We start from the raw sequence: 27,418 nt of genomic DNA, 5'->3' as shown, positions 1-27,418 counted from the left end.
TAAATTCAGAATCGATCTCTCTATTTTGATAAACGATAAACGAAAATTTCAAATTCATATTCAGCATGCAAAAAATAGTAAGAAAACCTTTTCTGCAAGAAGAAATTATTCCCAACAAAATTTTGAAAATTAGATATTTGAAAAAATAGAGGGTTTTGCATTCACAAAAATTAATTGTGTAAGATATAGAAATAACAAATATACAAATACAACAGCAACAAAATGTAAGTTTTTTATGATATTCCCACCATAGCAATTACTAAAAGTTTTAGTATAATTAAAATAAATTAATGTCTAAAGTTTGCATTAATGATTGTAAAAGGGTTAATTTTTGGTCGTTAGTGGGTTAAATTCCATTTTTTTAATAGAATTATTCTTACTTTCGAAATTCTTTAAGGTTTTGGTTTGCATACCATGATTTTGTAGTCGTTGTTAATTTAGCACAGAAAAAGTAATCATTTAACCTACAGTACATAGATGAGAGTTGTTTTACTGAACATTTTACTATCAAAAAGCAATTTTCGTGAAAATCAAAGATAGAGGGTTTTGAACTAAAACCCTCTATCTTTGAAATATCAACAGTTTTGGTTTCAAATCAGACCAACTGTTTGGTGTATACAATGAATATAAAATTTCATTAAAACATGAGATTTATTGATTTTAGTCCCAAATTATAAAAACCGGTTTTTATCCAAACTACGTGCAATTACACTATGCAAGAAATTTCGCCAACAACTCAAATGGGAAATGAAAGTTCACCATTAACTTAACAAAACTGCCAAAGGGTTTTGAAAAGTTAGCTCGAACTTCATTTTTATGGCATCTTGAAGTTGGGCAATTTTTTACCATTTTTTGCACTATGAGTGAAAATTTAAAAAAAAAAAAGTATAAATATATAAAAATATTTAATGGAATGTAATTATGCATTGAATACAATGTGGAAAAATATATTTTTTCCATAAATTCAACAAATGGTGGGCGGTATAGGCGTGGTCAAATATAAAGAAATTATCAATTTTCGATTAAAATGCTCTACATGACATTCATTGTCTTTTTTAGACAAAATTAAAACTATTCTGGATCAAATGAATCTGATTCTATTGAATACTACAATTTTTTTTCAGAACGTGATCTGAGTATTTTGAAAAAAAAAAAAATTTTTTGTTTTATTAAAAAAAAATGTGTTTAAAAAGTTCTATTTCTATAACGAACTCAGTGTTGCCATTTTGTTCACTGGAACCAAAATAAATATTTTAAACTATATGATTCGAAGTCTTTTTGATGTTGATGGAAGCTGTAAATTCTGGGTATCGTTACTCTCATCTTTCGAGGCCGAATCCATTTCTGCTTCACTCTCTAAATTAGCTCTATTATCATCTTCATTAATTTCCTCATGGTCTATAAATATGTTTTTAATCCACAAACAAATTTCCGCTAGTACAGAGTCTGGCGACTTTTTCCCTCGGTATCTGTAATTTGTTTCTCAAATATATGTATGCCATCAATATAAATAAATAATTTTACCCTATTTAAAATGGAATAGCAATTTGGTGGTAGCGTTCACCTTGTTCGTCTGACTCATAATGTAAAAAATTATCAAAAATTGCCCAACTTCAAGAGGCCATAAAAATGATTTGGCATTTCTGTTTACTTAATGCTCTACTTTCATTTTGCATTGGAATTGTTGAGGCTGGTTTTTATTGCTGCACAGTGTTATGAGGAAGTTATTCCTGCAAAGTTTGAAGACTTTCACAATAATAGTTCTCCAGTTTATCAGACAAATTCTTGCTAATTTGACAATAAAATTTATTGTGTACGAAAACTTTTACACATAATATTACTTATAAATAATGTATACAAATTTGTTTGTGTGTTCATATGTGTGTTAAAGTAAATATTTGCATACTTATATGTGTCTTAGGAAAAAGAGATTTAAAAGATTATTATGTATATTTGCAAAATTTCAAAAAGTTAAATACACATACAAATACATACCTATGCAGTTATGTCCCAGCAGTTCTATGAGACTGTACCGAACTAGTAATTTTATCTATCATTTAGGGTGACAACTAGCTTTGTCATTTGTAGGATTACAATGTAATCGTCTAATAGCTGGTTCAAAGTAGTCAACGCATTGGATTCATATACCGGTTTCAATGAGTCAGTTACCAACTACTTAACTGGTTACTTGATCAGCTACATAACTAGTTATTTTAACATGTACGAGTGCTAATTGACCTCAACTAGTCAGTTAAATATATATCTGATAGACAGTCCAATAATCGATTTTTTGTAAACAAATCTTCCTCCGGCAACTCTCCAATCGACGACATCTGGTGGATAGAATAAATATGTACTTTTTAAAGTGCTGTACAAAATAAACGTTTAAAGTAACTACAGTAGATTACTTAGAGACACTTAAGTGATAAGTGTCTGCACACTAGAATACACGGCATGTATATAGTAACAAATTGACTTCCCTATGCCCTACAAAGATCACATACTTGTTAAATGACTCAACATATTTAAATTTGAGTCAGCCAAGATATTAGTCACAATTACTGTCTGTAGGGGTTACATTAACTACTTGCTTAACTGCTGGGATATATCTAAAGAAATTTCATACTTCTACATATAAGTACAATAGTTAGATATAGAAGTTTCAATAATATGCATAGACAAGATACAGTGAACTTAGTAGTTTAAGTAAAATGTTTTTTTTTCTAATACCTAAAACTATATACTTGAATATCATAATATTAAATCATAATTTTTATTTATCTTGTTACAACAATTATCTCTACTAATTTTTGGCTTAAACTTTGTATAAGAGCTGCCTTAAATGCATCCTTAGTTATATTACTACCACTGTTCTTAAACTAGGTTATACTAAGGATTGGCACAATTCCATTAGCATCATCATTTAAGGTAATAAAATCATCTCGATTCATATCTTTTCATAAGTGAAGTAGTATAGTATGTACTTAGTGGAAGTTGTGTATTAGTACGAGAAGCTATAACTCTTTACAAATACTACTTTATTTACTAAATATTATGGTTATATGATGGTATTACCTAAAGGCAAGTTCAAATGTATACGGAAGAGGACAAACTGAAAATTCATTTCAAATATCACTAGATATCAATCGTCTGTATAACAAATAAATATATTAAATCTGTTTATATTGAAACTAATGAAAGCACTTTTCATTCCTGTCTCATAAGTGTTTTTGTTTACATGTCTTCTAAACTTTTACTTTAGTAGTGAAAACAATCTGTAGATATACCTTAAAAAGACAAAACTTTACTTAAGATACATGTTCAGCTACGCATATAAATGTAAATTTATATGCAACTGTGTTTGCAACAGAGTAAATATAACTACAAATACGTTTACATTACATTTCAGTAAGGTGGCCATTATTTTGAATTTTAAAAAAAAATCCTTCGTCATATAAAATTTCATCAAAATCGGATAACGTATAGAGGTTAAACCATAGATAAATGCACATATATTGGAAACTTTGCTATAATAGACCTAACTCGGTAGTAAAATAAACTATGTGTAAACAAAAACAACACTAGCATGTGTGATTACTTTGAGTAATATTTAAGTTTGAGTTTTTTTTTCTAGTTTCCGCTCAATCTGAGTTTCTCCATGGGTTGAGCCTTATAGAAATATGCATAGAGAGGAAAGTCACATGTCAAAGACCTAACTCTGTTGTCAAAACCTAAGTGGTGTGAATGTATTATTACACATACGGGTATTGGTTTTGGTTCCACATAGTTTTTTCTACTAAAACATTCTTACCACTTAGGTTTTGACAACTGAGTTAGGTTTTTGACAGGAGAGTTTCCGCTCGATATATATTTCTCTATACGTTATTCTATTTGAAGTTTAGACTCAAAATATAATTTTTTTAAGTAAAATATTTCTGAGGTAGAAAAAAATTCAATTCAAAATTGTTTTTATATTTAATTTTACCATAGAAATTACTTTACAACTTGATGTCAAAATGATCATAAAATGTCAAAAGTCTTCCAATAAGGACTTCCGAACTTTGACAGTTGGTAGCGAGCATATTGCGGAAGCTACATCAGTCGAATTGCCTCTAGTTTATTAAATTTGTTTTGCAAAATCACCATGGAAGAATATAGCGTTCAACAACACCTGCAAATCGTGTTGGTGTCTTCAGCGATAAGGCCCGTTTCTAGATGAATGGGTGGATTAGGTTCCATGGGTAGCCACTCGTCAACCAGCTATCTTGGATCCATTATTGTGATAACCAAGAGGTGAACAGCAGTTTATTTATAATACGACAGTTGTTTGTGATGTAAACCAACCAGATTCTCCGATGAAGGATTCATACTTGATAGCTCATCTAAACGCGACTGTAATGGGATTCCCAGGATACGTTCCCTAAAGTTTGTCAGAGCCGGGCATTGACAGAATATGTGGGACACAGTCTCCTCCTCTTCTTCGTTATGACAGCTTCCACAGCAGTCGTTGTACATTGTCCTGTAATAAAGGAAACAATTAGCCTTATTTTCTCACGACGGAATTCCATAAGTAAATTCGTCTTGCCGGCAACGTCGACCTCGCTATAGCGCAGGTAGGTTCATTATCAATTAGTACGTCAACAAACTGAATTGTCGAATTTGGTACTATACCAATCCATATGAGATCCATAGGAGCATCCAATGCATCGCGAAAAAAGTCGCTGTTTATGGGGATTTTGGAATGACGGCATCATCGGTCCATATTTTTTTGAGAACGACGTTGGCCAGGTCACCACCCTCAGCGGCGATATCTATATGATTACCGACTGCTTTTGACCTGAATTGGAAGATATAGACACCAAAACATGTGGTTTTAAAATTACAGTGCAACGTGCCACACAGCTAATGCATGATAGCATGGGTAACTCATGTGGTGGTAATGTGAAGTGATTAACGAGATCTTGCGATTTGACCCCGTGAGATTTTTTCTTGTGCAGTTTTCTTATGATGTAGGTCTATGCGAATAAGTCGCAAACCACAGCGGCCCTCAAAGCCAACATTACCCATGAATTTTACATTCCGGGAGCGACACACCCACCGATGCCGCGGCGGATATTTGCACAATTCTCCTATCACTCAGAAATGAACGAGCTGGCTTTTGCTCTGGAAAATCTTGTGTTGACCAAGTAAATAGTCTTTGGATTATTGTTGAGCAATTATTGGAATGGAGATTATACCTCGTATATTTGGACTTTGAGCTGAGCAAAAATATCGTAGTAAAAACTGGAGTTAGACAATGCTGTGATTTATCACCTCTTCTTTTTAACTGCGTCTTCGATTCTGTGATGTGCTTGCAAGGATGGTTGGAGGACTTCGATTATGCCGATGACATATTTCAATTGAGCCACTCATTCTCAGAGATCCAGTCGAAAATTTCCCCCATGTGTGAGGTCGCAAAACTGGTTGGCCTGAAAATAAACCCAAAACAAAACCGCTCCGGATCAATTTTAACACAGGTCGCCGTTTCTTTATATTCGACAAAGATAATGAAGATGTAAAGTCCTTCCGCTACCTGCAATACACAATTGATACAACTTGTGGCTCAGCAGCAGTTATTTTCAGTCGTATAATAAGACACGGAGTTCATTTTCCCAGTTTAATCCGCTTTTGAAATCGTCTAATATTTCGACACAAATCATACCAAATTATTTAATTCCAACATAAAATCTCCTCTGTTGTATGGATACGAGACCTAGAATATGACATGACGTGCTACACAATGTCTTGTAAACAAATGCCTCCACAAGATCTTACGGATTTTTTGGGCTGCAACAATTGCCAACAACCAACTTTGGGAGAAATCAAACCAGCAGCCTATTAAAACAGAAATAAGAAAGCGGAAATGGAGTTAGATAGGTCACACCTTCCAAAAAAAGACGACGTTAGGAGACCAGCTCATACCTGGAAGCAACAACTACCAACAGAGCTTTCGAGATTGCGGATGAAGTGGAACAAAGTCAAGCCGCCGATCTATATTATTGGAACCAACTTGCTATGGGTCTATGCTCCTTCGTGGTATATATATATTCCATATAAAAATGATATCTATAGTCAAACAAACAATTTTTAATTGGATTATTTTTTTTAATTTTTTGGAAAATATTGCTATTTTAACACAATTTTGCTAAAATTTTCAGCATTTGGTTTTTTAATAGCAAAGAACATTTTCATACTTTGAAACCATCAACAATCCTAATAATGCAAAATAAGGGCCATCCTAATGCAAATGCATACATATATCTAAGCAGAACATAAACCATACATTGTTAATCATAACATTTTATACAGGAAGGAAGTGTAAAATTTCAAATATGACAAATTGCATAAATCAACCGTTATGTAGAAATTTGAAGGAAAAGCAATTAGTTGTTGTCGTTTTGGAGTAGTTAGTTGTATGCATGCCTGCATACATGCATGTGTATTAATACACTTACATTTAAAACAATACACCAACACAATTGCAATGAGAGTAGCCATCCAGCCAGCCACAACATCAGCAGGAGGTATTGGATTTTAATGTCTGCTGTACATCCTTCTTTATATGCATTATTATGTATGTGTATGCATTCACCTAATAATATCCTTTTTACCCTTAGACATACAATACAACCACCGGCACACTCATCTCTAACTCCCCTTACATCTACTGATCATCTATCTATGTATTCATCATCATTGTTTAATAAGGTTTTTGCATTTGGTCGTGTTGTAAAAACATATTTTATGGTTTTATTGTAAGGAAATTTATAACAATTGTTGTCATAAGATTTTCAATTTTGTAAACTCATTTAGGAGAATGTTTTCACTTTGTTTAAATTATACATTAATTTATATTTCACTTGAACATTTTGATTAAAATGATTAATCTAAAGATTGTGGTATGTTGTGTACACTAGCCTTAGGAGAAATGTTTTGACATTTACAAGACAATTTCAACAGAAATTATATTAATTAAATAAGATTAATTTATTAGTTTAAGGACAAATTAGCTTTAAATAAATTAAGAAATTCTACCAAAAACGATTCCAATATAGAGATGTTGGTGGCGTATGAACATTTTTTAAACAAATACAACACTCATACGCACCTGACAACTTACAAACTTAGTTTACACGATTTATATTTTAATTTGTTTTTCTATGACTAGACTATGACTAGACTATGACTAGACTATGACTAGACTATGACTAGACTATGACTAGACTATGACTAGACTATGACTAGACTATGACTAGACTATGACTAGACTATGACTAGACTATGACTAGACTATGACTAGACTATGACTAGACTATGACTAGACTATGACTAGACTATGACTAGACTATGACTAGACTATGACTAGACTATGACTAGACTATGACTAGACTATGACTAGACTATGACTAGACTATGACTAGACTATGACTAGACTATGACTAGACTATGACTAGACTATGACTAGACTATGACTAGACTATGACTAGACTATGACTAGACTATGACTAGACTATGACTAGACTATGACTAGACTATGACTAGACTATGACTAGACTATGACTAGACTATGACTAGACTATGACTAGACTATGACTAGACTATGACTAGACTATGACTAGACTATGACTAGACTATGACTAGACTATGACTAGACTATGACTAGACTATGACTAGACTATGACTAGACTATGACTAGACTATGACTAGACTATGACTAGACTATGACTAGACTATGACTAGACTATGACTAGACTATGACTAGACTATGACTAGACTATGACTAGACTATGACTAGACTATGACTAGACTATGACTAGACTATGACTAGACTATGACTAGACTATGACTAGACTATGACTAGACTATGACTAGACTATGACTAGACTATGACTAGACTATGACTAGACTATGACTAGACTATGACTAGACTATGACTAGACTATGACTAGACTATGACTAGACTATGACTAGACTATGACTAGACTATGACTAGACTATGACTAGACTATGACTAGACTATGACTAGACTATGACTAGACTATGACTAGACTATGACTAGACTATGACTAGACTATGACTAGACTATGACTAGACTATGACTAGACTATGACTAGACTATGACTAGACTATGACTAGACTATGACTAGACTATGACTAGACTATGACTAGACTATGACTAGACTATGACTAGACTATGACTAGACTATGACTAGACTATGACTAGACTATGACTAGACTATGACTAGACTATGACTAGACTATGACTAGACTATGACTAGACTATGACTAGACTATGACTAGACTATGACTAGACTATGACTAGACTATGACTAGACTATGACTAGACTATGACTAGACTATGACTAGACTATGACTAGACTATGACTAGACTATGACTAGACTATGACTAGACTATGACTAGACTATGACTAGACTATGACTAGACTATGACTAGACTATGACTAGACTATGACTAGACTATGACTAGACTATGACTAGACTATGACTAGACTATGACTAGACTATGACTAGACTATGACTAGACTATGACTAGACTATGACTAGACTATGACTAGACTATGACTAGACTATGACTAGACTATGACTAGACTATGACTAGACTATGACTAGACTATGACTAGACTATGACTAGACTATGACTAGACTATGACTAGACTATGACTAGACTATGACTAGACTATGACTAGACTATGACTAGACTATGACTAGACTATGACTAGACTATGACTAGACTATGACTAGACTATGACTAGACTATGACTAGACTATGACTAGACTATGACTAGACTATGACTAGACTATGACTAGACTATGACTAGACTATGACTAGACTATGACTAGACTATGACTAGACTATGACTAGACTATGACTAGACTATGACTAGACTATGACTAGACTATGACTAGACTATGACTAGACTATGACTAGACTATGACTAGACTATGACTAGACTATGACTAGACTATGACTAGACTATGACTAGACTATGACTAGACTATGACTAGACTATGACTAGACTATGACTAGACTATGACTAGACTATGACTAGACTATGACTAGACTATGACTAGACTATGACTAGACTATGACTAGACTATGACTAGACTATGACTAGACTATGACTAGACTATGACTAGACTATGACTAGACTATGACTAGACTATGACTAGACTATGACTAGACTATGACTAGACTATGACTAGACTATGACTAGACTATGACTAGACTATGACTAGACTATGACTAGACTATGACTAGACTATGACTAGACTATGACTAGACTATGACTAGACTATGACTAGACTATGACTAGACTATGACTAGACTATGACTAGACTATGACTAGACTATGACTAGACTATGACTAGATTAAGGCTATAATGCAGTTTATCTTAATCCAACCATAACACTTCTTTATATATTTTAGTTACTGTAGTTTGTTATAATTGCATTTTTCTTATTTTTAAAATAAAATCTGCTGAAAAACTTCCATGTTAATTACAATTATTCTAATTTCACAGCAAAAACACATGAAATATAAATACAATTTCCTTGTCTTTCTGGGAAAAATATATCCTGGCAACAGCTAATCAAATATATTTAACAAACATTTACATATGCTGCAGTAGAGGTGTAGAAAAAGTGCATGTGTACCTAAAGGTGTAAGTTAATTTTACACATTTTACACTTGTGTGACAGCTAGAAGGTAAAACATACATACGTTTAGTTGAATTTATATGTTAAAATAACTTTTCTAATGTTTTGTTGCACGAGTATTCACATGCATGGTGTAAAATTTTGTTAAAAACCGCGTAAATTTAATGACATTCTAATTATGAACATCAACCATTTATAAATATTTTATATGACACCTTATGGCAAACCAGATGACAGTAGAAGCGAGATGCGGTACGAGTACAAAAAAATACAACAGAAAAAAGAATATGACACAAAATATGTGTAGATTTTGGCACTAAAGTAAAATATTGCGGATGTTTACATGATACCTAGGAGTATGCATGTACATTAACCAGAATATGTGAAACACATTCATTAGGGTGGAACGTAATTTTCGTAAATTCAATTAAAAAATTTGAACATTTTGTGGGGAGCATCAAAAGTCGATAAAGAGCAAAATAAACGCCAGCCTAATGAAGATATATTTATGTGTTTTTATTACGGTAGTAGTCAATTTATCTAGTATGTGGTTTTGAGGGTTTTAGTTGGTTTTTTTGTGTGTGGTTTAAATAGATTTATGAAAGTTAATTTGTAATTTAGCTACTCAAGCTTGTGTGCTTTTTAAATGTTTTGTTTTGAGGTGTTAAATATATAGCTTTAATTAGTGTGATAATATGATTAATAAGTAGGTGTTAAGCAAATTTGAGGAGTTAACAAAAATACTAAATAATTTCAGTAACTTATATATTTATTTATTTAACTTTTCTAAACTTTTGTAAAACAAAAAGAAATTAAGGATTTGTAGACAGTTTGCTATAAAAATTTTCGGTATGTAAGAATGAAAGAAATTAAGTTTAAAAAAAAAAAAAAAACACAAACTGCGAATCTTTTTGGTAGTATGTAGATTCATCCAGAATTTCTGGCGGGAAACTAACCCGCAACCCTCAGATTGATTGCCCAGCACACAATCGCCTTAACTATCGAGGCGCCCTAATGTCAATGACTTTTCAAACTTAACACTGGCTGAGTTTATGGAAGTTCAGTATAAATTAAAATTTTAGCAAATTTACATTCAGTTGCTTTTGCTCCACAGTTTTTTGTCTAACTATCTTTCTTTCCTTGAGTTTTTTTTTAGTTTCATTATGTTTTGTTTTTTTGGCACCAACTATTTCTGGATGTCTTTTGAATACTTAATTTTTGCTTAATTCGAGCGAGACATTTAAACAGTCATACTCTTACGTCATCCTTAAAACCTGAGAACAAGACCAGCAATTATGTAGCTTATACACGGGTATGATTAACAATTATAAAGAAACAGGTGTTAATTACTTGCAATATTGTTTGCAACAACTTCCTAAGTGTACTAGATAAACCAAAGGAAGATGAAATAACTAGCAACAGACAAAGATTAAATATTTAAAAACTATTCTTCCTTAAACACTACTTCCTAATATTACCCCTTAAAACTGCAAATAGTTCAGGCTATTTGGCTATACTTACTGCAAAGTAAGTCAGCTGTGCAGGATCTTATATACCCTTCACCAAAATATAGCTTAAGATAAGTATTTTAAATATTTGTTGGCAATTTTTTCTCTAAATAATTTAATTAGAAAGAAAAAATGTGATTGAACAAAAATTGTATGATAGTCATAGTCTAGTCATAGTCTAGTCATAGTCTAGTCATAGTCTAGTCATAGTCTAGTCATAGTCTAGTCATAGTCTAGTCATAGTCTAGTCATAGTCTAGTCATAGTCTAGTCATAGTCTAGTCATAGTCTAGTCATAGTCTAGTCATAGTCTAGTCATAGTCTAGTCATAGTCTAGTCATAGTCTAGTCATAGTCTAGTCATAGTCTAGTCATAGTCTAGTCATAGTCTAGTCATAGTCTAGTCATAGTCTAGTCATAGTCTAGTCATAGTCTAGTCATAGTCTAGTCATAGTCTAGTCATAGTCTAGTCATAGTCTAGTCATAGTCTAGTCATAGTCTAGTCATAGTCTAGTCATAGTCTAGTCATAGTCTAGTCATAGTCTAGTCATAGTCTAGTCATAGTCTAGTCATAGTCTAGTCATAGTCTAGTCATAGTCTAGTCATAGTCTAGTCATAGTCTAGTCATAGTCTAGTCATAGTCTAGTCATAGTCTAGTCATAGTCTAGTCATAGTCTAGTCATAGTCTAGTCATAGTCTAGTCATAGTCTAGTCATAGTCTAGTCATAGTCTAGTCATAGTCTAGTCATAGTCTAGTCATAGTCTAGTCATAGTCTAGTCATAGTCTAGTCATAGTCTAGTCATAGTCTAGTCATAGTCTAGTCATAGTCTAGTCATAGTCTAGTCATAGTCTAGTCATAGTCTAGTCATAGTCTAGTCATAGTCTAGTCATAGTCTAGTCATAGTCTAGTCATAGTCTAGTCATAGTCTAGTCATAGTCTAGTCATAGTCTAGTCATAGTCTAGTCATAGTCTAGTCATAGTCTAGTCATAGTCTAGTCATAGTCTAGTCATAGTCTAGTCATAGTCTAGTCATAGTCTAGTCATAGTCTAGTCATAGTCTAGTCATAGTCTAGTCATAGTCTAGTCATAGTCTAGTCATAGTCTAGTCATAGTCTAGTCATAGTCTAGTCATAGTCTAGTCATAGTCTAGTCATAGTCTAGTCATAGTCTAGTCATAGTCTAGTCATAGTCTAGTCATAGTCTAGTCATAGTCTAGTCATAGTCTAGTCATAGTCTAGTCATAGTCTAGTCATAGTCTAGTCATAGTCTAGTCATAGTCTAGTCATAGTCTAGTCATAGTCTAGTCATAGTCTAGTCATAGTCTAGTCATAGTCTAGTCATAGTCTAGTCATAGTCTAGTCATAGTCTAGTCATAGTCTAGTCATAGTCTAGTCATAGTCTAGTCATAGTCTAGTCATAGTCTAGTCATAGTCTAGTCATAGTCTAGTCATAGTCTAGTCATAGTCTAGTCATAGTCTAGTCATAGTCTAGTCATAGTCTAGTCATAGTCTAGTCATAGTCTAGTCATAGTCTAGTCATAGTCTAGTCATAGTCTAGTCATAGTCTAGTCATAGTCTAGTCATAGTCTAGTCATAGTCTAGTCATAGTCTAGTCATAGTCTAGTCATAGTCTAGTCATAGTCTAGTCATAGTCTAGTCATAGTCTAGTCATAGTCTAGTCATAGTCTAGTCATAGTCTAGTCATAGTCTAGTCATAGTCTAGTCATAGTCTAGTCATAGTCTAGTCATAGTCTAGTCATAGTCTAGTCATAGTCTAGTCATAGTCTAGTCATAGTCTAGTCATAGTCTAGTCATAGTCTAGTCATAGTCTAGTCATAGTCTAGTCATAGTCTAGTCATAGTCTAGTCATAGTCTAGTCATAGTCTAGTCATAGTCTAGTCATAGTCTAGTCATAGTCTAGTCATAGTCTAGTCATAGTCTAGTCATAGTCTAGTCATAGTCTAGTCATAGTCTAGTCATAGTCTAGTCATAGTCTAGTCATAGTCTAGTCATAGTCTAGTCATAGTCTAGTCATAGTCATAGTCTAGTCATAGTCTAGTCATAGTCTAGTCATAGTCTAGTCATAGTCTAGTCATAGTCATAGTCTAGTCATAGTCTAGTCATAGTCTAGTCATAGTCTAGTCATAGTCTAGTCATAGTCTAGTCATAGTCTAGTCATAGTCTAGTCATAGTCTAGTCATAGTCTAGTCATAGTCTAGTCATAGTCTAGTCATAGTCTAGTCATAGTCTAGTCATAGTCTAGTCATAGTCTAGTCATAGTCTAGTCATAGTCTAGTCATAGTCTAGTCATAGTCTAGTCATAGTCTAGTCATAGTCTAGTCATAGTCTAGTCATAGTCTAGTCATAGTCTAGTCATAGTCTAGTCATAGTCTAGTCATAGTCTAGTCATAGTCTAGTCATAGTCTAGTCATAGTCTAGTCATAGTCTAGTCATAGTCTAGTCATAGTCTAGTCATAGTCTAGTCATAGTCTAGTCATAGTCTAGTCATAGTCTAGTCATAGTCTAGTCATAGTCTAGTCATAGTCTAGTCATAGTCTAGTCATAGTCTAGTCATAGTCTAGTCATAGTCTAGTCATAGTCTAGTCATAGTCTAGTCATAGTCTAGTCATAGTCTAGTCATAGTCTAGTCATAGTCTAGTCATAGTCTAGTCATAGTCTAGTCATAGTCTAGTCATAGTCTAGTCATAGTCTAGTCATAGTCTAGTCATAGTCTAGTCATAGTCTAGTCATAGTCTAGTCATAGTCTAGTCATAGTCTAGTCATAGTCTAGTCATAGTCTAGTCATAGTCTAGTCATAGTCTAGTCATAGTCTAGTCATAGTCTAGTCATAGTCTAGTCATAGTCTAGTCATAGTCTAGTCATAGTCTAGTCATAGTCTAGTCATAGTCTAGTCATAGTCTAGTCATAGTCTAGTCATAGTCTAGTCATAGTCTAGTCATAGTCTAGTCATAGTCTAGTCATAGTCTAGTCATAGTCTAGTCATAGTCTAGTCATAGTCTAGTCATAGTCTAGTCATAGTCTAGTCATAGTCTAGTCATAGTCTAGTCATAGTCTAGTCATAGTCTAGTCATAGTCTAGTCATAGTCTAGTCATAGTCTAGTCATAGTCTAGTCATAGTCTAGTCATAGTCTAGTCATAGTCTAGTCATAGTCTAGTCATAGTCTAGTCATAGTCTAGTCATAGTCTAGTCATAGTCTAGTCATAGTCTAGTCATAGTCTAGTCATAGTCTAGTCATAGTCTAGTCATAGTCTAGTCATAGTCTAGTCATAGTCTAGTCATAGTCTAGTCATAGTCTAGTCATAGTCATAGTCTAGTCATAGTCTAGTCATAGTCTAGTCATAGTCTAGTCATAGTCTAGTCATAGTCTAGTCATAGTCATAGTCATAGTCTAGTCATAGTCTAGTCATAGTCTAGTCATAGTCTAGTCATAGTCTAGTCATAGTCTAGTCATAGTCTAGTCATAGTCTAGTCATAGTCTAGTCATAGTCTAGTCATAGTCATAGTCTAGTCATAGTCTAGTCATAGTCTAGTCATAGTCTAGTCATAGTCTAGTCATAGTCTAGTCATAGTCTAGTCATAGTCTAGTCATAGTCTAGTCATAGTCTAGTCATAGTCTAGTCATAGTCTAGTCATAGTCTAGTCATAGTCTAGTCATAGTCTAGTCATAGTCTAGTCATAGTCTAGTCATAGTCTAGTCATAGTCTAGTCATAGTCTAGTCATAGTCTAGTCATAGTCTAGTCATAGTCTAGTCATAGTCTAGTCATAGTCTAGTCATAGTCTAGTCATAGTCTAGTCATAGTCTAGTCATAGTCTAGTCATAGTCTAGTCATAGTCTAGTCATAGTCTAGTCATAGTCTAGTCATAGTCTAGTCATAGTCTAGTCATAGTCTAGTCATAGTCTAGTCATAGTCTAGTCATAGTCTAGTCATAGTCTAGTCATAGTCTAGTCATAGTCTAGTCATAGTCTAGTCATAGTCTAGTCATAGTCTAGTCATAGTCTGGTCACAGTCTAGTCATAGTCTAGTCATAGTCTAGTCATAGTCTAGTCATAGTCTAGTCATAGTCTGGTCATAGTCTAGTCATAGTCTAGTCATAGTCTAGTCATAGTCTAGTCATAGTCTAGTCATAGTCTAGTCATAGTCTAGTCATAGTCTAGTCATAGTCTAGTCATAGTCTAGTCATAGTCTAGTCATAGTCTAGTCATAGTCTAGTCATAGTCTAGTCATAGTCTAGTCATAGTCTAGTCATAGTCTAGTCATAGTCTAGTCATAGTCTAGTCATAGTCTAGTCATAGTCTAGTCATAGTCTAGTCATAGTCTAGTCATAGTCTAGTCATAGTCTAGTCATAGTCTAGTCATAGTCTGGTCATAGTCTAGTCATAGTCTAGTCATAGTCTAGTCATAGTCTAGTCATAGTCTAGTCATAGTCTGGTCATAGTCTGGTCATAGTCTAGTCATAGTCTAGTCATAGTCTAGTCATAGTCTAGTCATAGTCTAGTCATAGTCTAGTCATAGTCTGGTCATAGTCTAGTCATAGTCTAGTCATAGTCTAGTCATAGTCTAGTCATAGTCTAGTCATAGTCTAGTCATAGTCTGGTCATAGTCTAGTCATAGTCTAGTCATAGTCTAGTCATAGTCATAGTCTAGTCATAGTCTGGTCATAGTCTAGTCATAGTCTAGTCATAGTCTAGTCATAGTCTAGTCATAGTCTAGTCATAGTCTAGTCATAGTCTAGTCAGTGGCCCGAACCGGGTCTATAGCGGATATATTGATATATGAATCATGTATGTAAGTTATTTTGGGGCTACGGAATGGTGATTTCCACATACAGACGGACATAGCTACATCGTCTACTCTATATATATCGATCCAGGATATATATACAATGTGGAAATTACAAACGGAATGACAAACTTATACACTCTTGCCACTCATGGTGAAGGGTATGATAAGTAAAGGAAGCATAAGAAATATATCCTTTAAATATTGTAACTAACAATAAGACAGAGTTAACACCCCATATGAGAATGCACTTGATTGTCGACCATAAATAACGTTAAACTTCCGACAAATGTTTTAAAGAAAAAATCCCTATTTTTTTTAAGCAAGTACTCTTGTAGCCTTTGTAGCCCACTCGTACTTGTCTATGGATTTATGTTTATGGATGGAAAGTGTGGTTTGCAATGTTTCAAATAATTTTTTTTCAGTTTTTCTACTTTGGAAATTGTAAATACTTTCTTTGCAAATGGTGTGGAATCTTGAGTTGTACTTATTTTTCGTATACGTTCAACCACTAGTTGTTGCATGTGTTGCAGACGTAAATTTTTATTTATTACAATAAATATAAAATGAAACATGTTTGGCAACACTACACATACAATTGAGTAAGTGAGTTGAGTAGGTAACACTAACAACAACAGACAACAAATGCACGGGGCCAGACCTATTTAAAATTGTTTCGTAAATACCAACAAAAGAAATATGCAATGGGAAAAAATCCACATATAAAGAGTGTTAACAAATGGGATGCAAAGAGGATATTCATAAGTCACCTGCAATGATCGTATTGATCATTACTCATGACTCAAATGCCTGAACTGAATCCTACAAAAAAAAATGTGAGAATTTATGCCGGGACAATAAACATCATGCAACATTTATGTATTTTCTTTGGCGAGCATGCTTCTAATAAAGTACATTTTATAATAATTCCCTTTTGCAAACACCCTGTATACATTAAATACGTGAAATGTAACATTTGAATCATGTTATTTAAAGGATTTCCAACCGAAAAGGAAGTATTTAAGAAATTTCGTTTAAATGTGGAAATATTTTAAGGAACTACTTAAAAATAAATTTGAACTATTTAAAAGCAAAGACTTTAAAAGCCAGTTTTATTTATAGCTACAATTAGGAAATAACTATTATTAATTAGTTTTAAAATTAAATACACTAAATTATAATTTAAATTTAATTAATCTTGAATTTTTAAATATTTAAACGGATTCCTAAGTGATTTGGCAGTCATTACAAAACATTTAATATCTACTTAAATAAACACTATTCGATGCCACTGTCCGTGGTCTGGAAATAGTAAATGTAAGAAAAACTAAAAACTGCATTTGTAATAAAAGGTCATAATTAATTTTATTATGTGCTAGCAAGTAATAAGAACCAAGGATAATTTTTTGCCAGCAAAATTAGAGAAAAGGAGAATTAACTAAAAGGAAGATAAGGAAATAAAATGGTGTTAAATTTAATATGGTTGTATTATTTTCCCTCAAATCGCAGTATTTACGAAGTTATTAGAGATTTAAGATACTTTAGCATTTTTTTACTAAAAATCGATTTTTGGCATAAAATATGAGTAATCACAGATTGACCAAAATAAATTTTAGGTATAAAATGTGAATTTTCACAGATTGATCTTATTTTCCTTAAAATCCCAGTATCAATGAAGTTGTTAAACTTTTGAGTTTTTATAATTTTTTTATTATTTTTTAATAAGTAATAAATACGATTTTACTAATAATTCCGATTTAAAGACGACAACCTTTGGCATGAAAACATGGACACGAATAGGAGCATGTAATGTTCGGAAACATCTCGCGTGGCATAGGTCAGAAAAGAATTTAATACCTACAAACTTACAATGCTCAGATTGTTCGAAACACTATGGTGAATTTACAACTGCCGATGGGCTTATCCTAATCTATTCCGGAAATAAAAGAGATAAACCTCGATCCAGTGGGGTAGGAATATTACTATCACAGCCAGCTAAGAAAGCCCTTATCGACTATAAGCCATATTTAGATCGAATAACTGCAAGGCCGCGTACTCTAGACCGCAGTCTCATATGCACCAACATAAGCAGCCGAATTTTCTACAAAAGAATTGTTTTATGACCTTCACATCCGAGTATTAACATTTGTATACCTAGGTGATTTTGTGATGCTGATGGGTGATTTTAGCGCTCAAGGCCAGCGTAGATAGCACAATGGGAAAGCGTGGACTGACAGAGAATTGCTAGTAGAGATGTGTACAACAAACAACCTGGTCCTTGGCGACATGCTGTTTCCTCTTCCTAGGGTACATAAAATGACATGGGTTTCGCCTGACGCGAAAACTAAGAATCAGATCTAACACATCATTATCAGCAGAAATGGCGAGGTTCACTTCTAGATGTGCATAATAAAAGAGAAGCCGATGTCGCAAGAGATCATCACTTCTGCCGATTACCTGATTGCCTGAATAAAAAGAACACACAAATCTCCCAAAGAAGATATAGCGCTGATAAACTCAAATATTCAACAGTTGCAAATTTCTTCACGTTAATATAGAAAATGTCGCTTCAGAACAACAATAATAACAATAAAAGTTGCTGGGAGGAAACAAAAAAAAGATATTAACACAAGCTGCAGACAATCATATCCCAGGAACAACTTTCGTAAAGAGTGGATTAGTTATGAAACCTGGAGACTGGTGTTGGAGAGAAAGGACGCGGAAGCCTCAATTAATAACAGCAATGCATTGTATCAACAGTTGCGGAATCGCCTCAACCCAATATTAAACCATTGAAAAATTATATTGGATAACTCTTTACAACCAACAGACAACAACTAAAACATTGAATTCTATAAAACTATGTTGTCGTCCTCCCTATCCACGCAGCAGTCAATATGCAGCTGTGAATTACATTTGACGAACACAAATATCACCATCGATTGTCCCAATATTACTGAAATTTGCAATAGAACCACTAAAACCAACAAATCGCCTGGTATAGACAAAATTTCCCCAGAGCTGTTAAAAATGTTTGCAATAACAAGTGTCCATTTACTCACAAAACTCCTCCCAAAGGAAATTTCATCATAAATTTACCAAAAAAAAGGAGATCTAACAGCCCGTAAAAACAAGGTGATTGCATACATAATGAGTAAAAGAATTTCAATTTCCCTTCTTTATGAGCTCAGTTAGAAAGGAACAAGCCGGTTGCCGTGCTCACAAATCCTGTGTATATCCGATCGGGATAAAATTTTTAAGTTGTTAAAGTGGGAACTACAAATTCTCCAGGGGCTCAAACTGTAAAATTTTTCAACACGTGCCATTTTTTCTCATCCAATTTCAAAGATTTTTATATTTTTGGAAAGCCCTCGGCTAGATTTTGAAATAACATGTTTTCTAGACAACTAAATTACCAATAATATACAAACAATTTCAAAGCAATATCAATTATGGATCCAAAAATAAACGATTTTCAATTTTTGAAATCTCTTGGGGTCTCCAAGGCAGACTGGAGGACCTTGACTACGCTGATTACATTTGTCTATTTTTCTGATATGCAATCTAAGTTATCACTAGTCCAGGAAACAAGTAATAAAGTATGATCGGTCAAGCCCGACCATATAATACCCTACACTAAGTAAAAGAGTAAAAACATTTTTCTTCAAAAATTTCAATAATTTATATTTTTGAGTGATTTTTGGAAGTGGGCTTTATATGGGAGCTATGATCAATTATGGAGCGATCACCATGAATTTAGATCGTGTAATTTATGTCTATATTGAAGTTAACTGTGTTGAATTTTGTGTGTATACCAACATTTTTAAGCGATTTATGCACGTTAAAGTGATTTTCGGAAGCGGGTCTATATGGGAGCAATGACTAATTATGGACCGATCATAACAACATTTGGTGACATGAATTTTATATATATAAAACTTATTTGGAGCGCAATTTGTGGATTTGTGGATACACATATAAATTAAACATTTATGACAGATAAAGTCCAATTTCGGAAGGACATTTGTATGGGAGCTAGGTGAAATAATGGACCGATTTCTGCCAGTTTCAATAGGCTTGATCTTTGCGCCGAAAAAATAACATGTACCATATTTGATCGAAATATCTTAAAAATTGCGACCTGTACTCTGCGCAAAAGTTTACATGGACAGCCAGCCGACCAGATGGACGGACGGACATCGTTTATTCGACTCAGAAAATGATTCTAAGTCGATCGGTATGCTGGTGTTAGACTAATATTTGGTGTGTGTAGGGTATAATAATGCAGATGAACGTAAATAATGAGCAAACATTAACAATTCAAAACCAATCGTTTGACGAAGTAGAATCATTCTGTTACCTGGGAAGCCTATTGGATAAAAGTAGAGGTTCCAAAGCTGACATCTCCAGCCCCACGAACAAAGCTCTGCAAGCATTCGGCTGACTCTAATCAGTGTCGAACTCGTCATATAAATATATCAAGAAGGATGAAGCTAAAGACATTTAATTCGAGTGTAAAATTCACACTGTTGTATGGATGCGAGACGTTGAGTGCTGCACCACGTGACATACATTCCATACAAATTTTTGCAAACAAATGTCTCAGAAAGAAACTACACATAGTCTGGCCTAGAACAATCTCAAATTATCGTCTCTGATCAGAAACAGGTAAACAACCAATCCAAATTGAAATCCGCAAATGAAATTGGATTGGACATACACTGCGTAAGCAGCCCAACGATATTGCTAAACAAACTATAGACCGGAACCCGCAGTGCAGTCGACGTATTGGAAGACCGTCACCTGCAGACGGTAAATTGAAACTGAAATATTCCATTTACAGCTGCATTGGAATAAAATTAAACATCGTGCATCAGATCAAACGAATTTCCAAAATCCCTTCATAGTTGAACTACATAGCGAGAGGGGAACGTATAGTCCAAATTTCAGTTCTCTATATATTGAGGTTTGGGCTGGGCGATGTTGAATCAGTCAGTCGCTCAGTAACGTTACTCCCCAGCAAAAACTTTACTTACTTAGTAAGCCAGCAAGTAATATTGGAGCCAAGGCATAACTACTTATTATTTGACTGAAACACTACTTACCTTTTTTCGAGATTTTTAAAAAATTCATGGGTCAAGCTTACAAATGTACTTACAATCAGTTAAGAAATAAGTAGTAAATTTACAACAAGTATATGTAGCTAAAAAAAAAACACAAAAAATATTGCCTTGTGTGGGAATCGAACACTCACATTATTTGCTTGTATTTGATAGTCAAGCTGCTAACTCACTGCTCCATGTACGAGTTATTTTATTGTAAGTTAACAATAGTTTTAACATCAACATATAAATGAATATGATATAAACAAAAAAATTTCCAGTCAAACACACTAGATAGCTGTGCTAAATGCAAAAGTTCATTACCAACCTGTATAAAAATAAGTACTTATTGTAGTAAATAAAATAATGTGCTGGGTAACCACCACTCATTACAAAATAATGCATGAAATAACTAGTTGTCATTACAAAAATTCACAAAATTTTTGCTAGGTCTTTTATATATTGTTACGAAATTGTATTTGAATTCAAATATAACGATTTTAAGGTCTGATTTAAAAGCAGCATAATGCTTTCAAATAACAGTGCTGTAATAGCAATTTGTAACATATCTGTGGGCATTATTAAATAAAAGCTTTCAGTTGATTTGATCGTAAGTTGGCAACGCTGTATTCGAATATTCAGTTAAAGAACATTGTAGAAAGTACACCACAGATGGCATATGTATTAGTAAGATCTAGAATATTCGAATTTTGACAGATAAAGAGCAATCTAGAGTGCAGATGGCAGTGTTATAAATAATGGCAGAGGTTGCAGTCAGAGTCAGTTTATCAGAGACGCTATTTGAATAAACATCAACTGAGTGCCTTAAAGTGTGCTGTATTTTTCAAGTGAGAATTTATAAACGTGTATAAAAAAACATTGAGTGGCTATTTAATTTTGTTGTTGTACATTTTAAATAAATAAAGAGTTGTTACAATTTTCAAACTACTAAACGGCTTTTATTTGCAATCAAAAGTATCCGGTCTATTTAAAGGAAATAAACAAACGTTTTAAAAAGGTTAAAACGTAACAATATGTATATATAGAAGACTAACCATTAAAAAGTTACGAGGCTTCAAAGTTATTTATGAGATTTGCACCCACAGTTGTGTGTTTTCGAAACTATTTTTAAGGATTCAAAAAACATTAATTGTATTAATTTTTGATGCAGAATCGACTGATGAAATCAGATTTGCAATATATTCAACCGTTTTTGCTCCACGTCTTTAGGTACGTTGAACCATCACAAGGAGTGAAATCGGTCCAACAAAAAGGACGCCATTATTTTTATTTACACACACGAACTCTAATATAAATAGAAGATATATTGTGTTATACAAACTATTTTTTATTCATTCTGTCCAACATCAATTGAATTATAAAATCTCAAATACATATTTCCAATATAAATACCCAAACAAATAATTCAATATATCATCATTAGGAAAAATATATTGTAATTTAAACCAATATACTATGATTTAAACATATTCCAATTACTTTAAACAATTCGCTTTAGTCCAACACCACAATCCTTATTTTATGTTTCTGTATATTTTCATGTTGTTTCTTCATAAATCTATCAATTTATAAATTATTGATAAATACAACAGCCACCACTTGAGTATTCACGATGACTAATGTTTGATCATTGTTGAGTTTAACACCAAAGCAGTTTTTTTTCTTATTCCTTTCGTTTAATCTGCCATCATATTTTCTGGTTAGTTTTTTTTTTCTTCTACAAAACAGATAAAAACAATGGATGTTAATAAATTTTTCAAACAAATACTGTGTCAGTAAATATTTCAAAAACCGCAGGAGTAACTTGGAAGCAGCAAGAAGCTGGGTATAAAGGAAGTTATGAAAAATAAAGGACTCTTAACAAAACTGCTGGCTGTTACATTTTTCAGAAATTTTTTTTTTATGGCTGTGTGTAAAAGAGAGTGAATGTATTGAACACTTGAAATAATTTATGCGCTCATAATTTACCTTGATTTTCAATGGTTTAGAGAACGTTGAAAAAAAAACTCTATTGTTTTTCAATTTGTTTTGAAGGAGTAGAAAATAATTTTTCATTTATAAGAAATGAATGAAATGGGAGAAAAACAAGTAAAACACTTGTTGTAGGTTATATGTTTGTATACATATTTAATATTTATGGCATACATTTAGGCGGTAACTAAAAAAGAAAGAAAGAAATAATGAAAATATATAAAGTGTAAATCTGGATTGTATGAAATAAAATACTGGAGGAAGGGAAATATAGCATATATTTCAAAAGTTCCAATTAGTAATATAGAAAAGTAATAAGCCTAAAATCATGCTATACCCTTACTAACGCCTATAAAACTACTACTCTAATTGTGTTTTATTATTTCAAATATTTGTTTCTACTTTAATAAAAGCTAATTCTTACAAGAAATTCCAAATGCATAAAGTTAATTGTTTTAATATTTGTATTTAGATAAAAACAATTTCCTTTGATAAGATTTAGAGTAAAATAAACAAACTTAAATATTAAATAAAAACTGTAGTATTATTTACTTTAACACTCTTGTGATCCATTCTTTGTACAATATTTGCCTAGCAATGTCAAATATTCTTTTGAAATACAAATTTAAATATAAAGAAAGCAACAAAAAAAACACAATAAACAATAAAAATAAAGTTTTTATTGTTTTAGAAGAAAAGTTTTATGCATGATTAAATAAAAGATTTACAAAACTATCAAAATTGTAGCAAACATGCAGCAAAACTGCAAAAGAAAAATAAATAATAAAAATCTTTAGAAACAACTCTTTTAGGAATTCTTAAATGAAAAAGTCAGAAAGTAAATATGTTTTACTAAATTTTAAATTAAAGAGAAATAAACACTAAATAAAAAAAGAAAATTTTTGTTGAAATTAAAATAAATAAAACCAATTTTAAAGTAAATAAGACAATTATAGTCTTTTTAAGCCTATGAGATAAAAGAGAATTTTATGTTGTACCAAATAATTAAATAAACAACAAAAATAGTTTGTAATTAGAGCTGGAAAATTCCTTAAAAGGTAATTATACCTCAAAACAATATATTGCCTAATTTTAGGCTGAAAATTAAGTTGCCTACTTTGAGGGTTATGCTATAAAATTTAGATTTCTGTTTAAATTGTTTATCATATTCCTTCTTTGCCAACTATTCTTACTAATTTCGTTAGTTTTTTGCCCATTAATACCCTGCCACCATATGTTTAATTCCCAAATTGTTTAGTCTCTCAAAGTATTATACAGGATATAAGTTTTGTTTAGCATTGCTTTGCATAATTATATGGGTTGAGTTTTTTTTCCGTCAACACGATTATATCAAAATGATTATTTTAACACAAAGCCGCATAAAAAAAAACTTACTTTACTTTATTTAAGTATCTAAAACTTTTTCCTTTTACAATTTTTTTTATTTCTTTGAACAAGTATAGAAAACTTTTCCGTAACACCTTAAGAAAAAGTTGACCACCACCATCATAATCTTCATCATCATTAGCATTTGTATTAATATTAAGTTATGGCCAAAAACCTGGGAAAATTCACAGGTGATTTTATTAAGAAACTAATTTTTCTTTTTTTTGCTTCACAAATTTACAACTTCTTTTTTGTTTCCTCTTTTCTGAAGGAAATGAATAATAAAGGATAAATTAATAATATGTTAAGTAGATATTCTAATGAAGAGGAGGTTAAGTGTTAAATACATCTAAGTATTAAACTCTTAACCTCCACAAAGATATAATTTGTTCCACAATAAATCAGCTAATATCACTATTTTACTGCATACAATAAGGTTACAGCATAAATTAATATCATTGCCTAATTTTAGGCTGAAACTTTTTTTATAAAAATATTTTGCAGTATAAACTTTAACTGCATCTTTATATTTAATGCATATAAATTACCCCTAATTTTCTTCATATTTTCACCTTAATTGCTTTCAACTTTGTAAGTTGAACACGTTGCCACTTTTAATTTTTATGACATTTTATACATTCTACTTTAGTAATTTATGCCAGGTACTTTTAAATTTCGAAACTCTTAAAATAATTTGTATGTACTTGAATTTTAATTTTATTTTGTTAAGCTAAACAAATGACCTTTGAAATTCTTTTAATTCAAAATCAATTTCCATTCGGTCTTCTTACGCCTCCCTGTGTCACTACATCAAAGCTGAAATTCAACAATTGTTTTTTTTCTACTTTTATTTGATGATTGTCTTGAAGTCATCATTTTTAGTATGTCATAACATTGTCATGTTTTCCATATAATGTTTTGTAGCTTTTGTGTGTCCCAAATGTATTTTGGCTTGTCAACTGGGTCTATTATTTGATGTTTTTTGTCTTGTTGGATTTTTTTGTTTTAGATCAAAAAGCGGAACAATTGCTCAACGTGACTAGGTAAAATGTAATGAGGGAAGCACAAAAACATCATACAAGTTAATGTTCTATGACATTTAATAGTATTTTGGCTCCTGCAAGAAACCCATAAAAAATAAACGTGATTTGGCGAAAAATGCAGAAAAAAGATAATAAAGAAACTGCCTATAGAATAAGAGGTCATATATACAAAATTGTTGTATTTCCGAAGGACATTTATGATAAGTTATAAAGTGGGGCATGCTTTAAGGAAATTAAGAAAACTTAAACATGTTTTGGCAAATAGGATGCACAAATATTTATTATTTTATAGTTTAGGTCTAATCATAGTCTAGTCATAGTCTAGTCATAGTCTAGTCATAGTCTAGTCATAGTCTAGTCATAGTCTAGTCATAGTCTAGTCATAGTCTAGTCATAGTCTAGTCATAGTCTAGTCATAGTCTAGTCATAGTCTAGTCATAGTCTAGTCATAGTCTAGTCATAGTCTAGTCATAGTCTAGTCATAGTCTAGTCATAGTCTAGTCATAGTCTAGTCATAGTCTAGTCATAGTCTAGTCATAGTCTAGTCATAGTCTAGTCATAGTCTAGTCATAGTCTAGTCATAGTCTAGTCATAGTCTAGTCATAGTCTAGTCATAGTCTAGTCATAGTCTAGTCATAGTCTAGTCATAGTCTAGTCATAGTCTAGTCATAGTCTAGTCATAGTCTAGTCATAGTCTAGTCATAGTCTAGTCATAGTCTAGTCATAGTCTAGTCATAGTCTAGTCATAGTCTAGTCATAGTCTAGTCATAGTCTAGTCATAGTCTAGTCATAGTCTAGTCATAGTCTAGTCATAGTCTAGTCATAGTCTAGTCATAGTCTAGTCATAGTCTAGTCATAGTCTAGTCATAGTCTAGTCATAGTCTAGTCATAGTCTAGTCATAGTCTAGTCATAGTCTAGTCATAGTCTAGTCATAGTCTAGTCATAGTCTAGTCATAGTCTAGTCATAGTCTAGTCATAGTCTAGTCATAGTCTAGTCATAGTCTAGTCATAGTCTAGTCATAGTCTAGTCATAGTCTAGTCATAGTCTAGTCATAGTCTAGTCATAGTCTAGTCATAGTCTAGTCATAGTCTAGTCATAGTCTAGTCATAGTCTAGTCATAGTCTAGTCATAGTCTAGTCATAGTCTAGTCATAGTCTAGTCATAGTCTAGTCATAGTCTAGTCATAGTCTAGTCATAGTCTAGTCATAGTCTAGTCATAGTCTAGTCATAGTCTAGTCATAGTCTAGTCATAGTCTAGTCATAGTCTAGTCATAGTCTAGTCATAGTCTAGTCATAGTCTAGTCATAGTCTAGTCATAGTCTAGTCATAGTCTAGTCATAGTCTAGTCATAGTCTAGTCATAGTCTAGTCATAGTCTAGTCATAGTCTAGTCATAGTCTAGTCATAGTCTAGTCATAGTCTAGTCATAGTCTAGTCATAGTCTAGTCATAGTCTAGTCATAGTCTAGTCATAGTCTAGTCATAGTCTAGTCATAGTCTAGTCATAGTCTAGTCATAGTCTAGTCATAGTCTAGTCATAGTCTAGTCATAGTCTAGTCATAGTCTAGTCATAGTCTAGTCATAGTCTAGTCATAGTCTAGTCATAGTCTAGTCATAGTCTAGTCATAGTCTAGTCATAGTCTAGTCATAGTCTAGTCATAGTCTAGTCATAGTCTAGTCATAGTCTAGTCATAGTCTAGTCATAGTCTAGTCATAGTCTAGTCATAGTCTAGTCATAGTCTAGTCATAGTCTAGTCATAGTCTAGTCATAGTCTAGTCATAGTCTAGTCATAGTCTAGTCATAGTCTAGTCATAGTCTAGTCATAGTCTAGTCATAGTCTAGTCATAGTCTAGTCATAGTCTAGT

The sequence above is a fragment of the Calliphora vicina genome, chromosome 2 (genome assembly GCF_958450345.1).
Source record: "Calliphora vicina chromosome 2, idCalVici1.1, whole genome shotgun sequence".
In the NCBI taxonomy this organism is placed as follows: Eukaryota; Metazoa; Arthropoda; class Insecta; order Diptera; family Calliphoridae; genus Calliphora; species Calliphora vicina.
Note: the sequence above shows the minus strand (reverse complement) of the source record.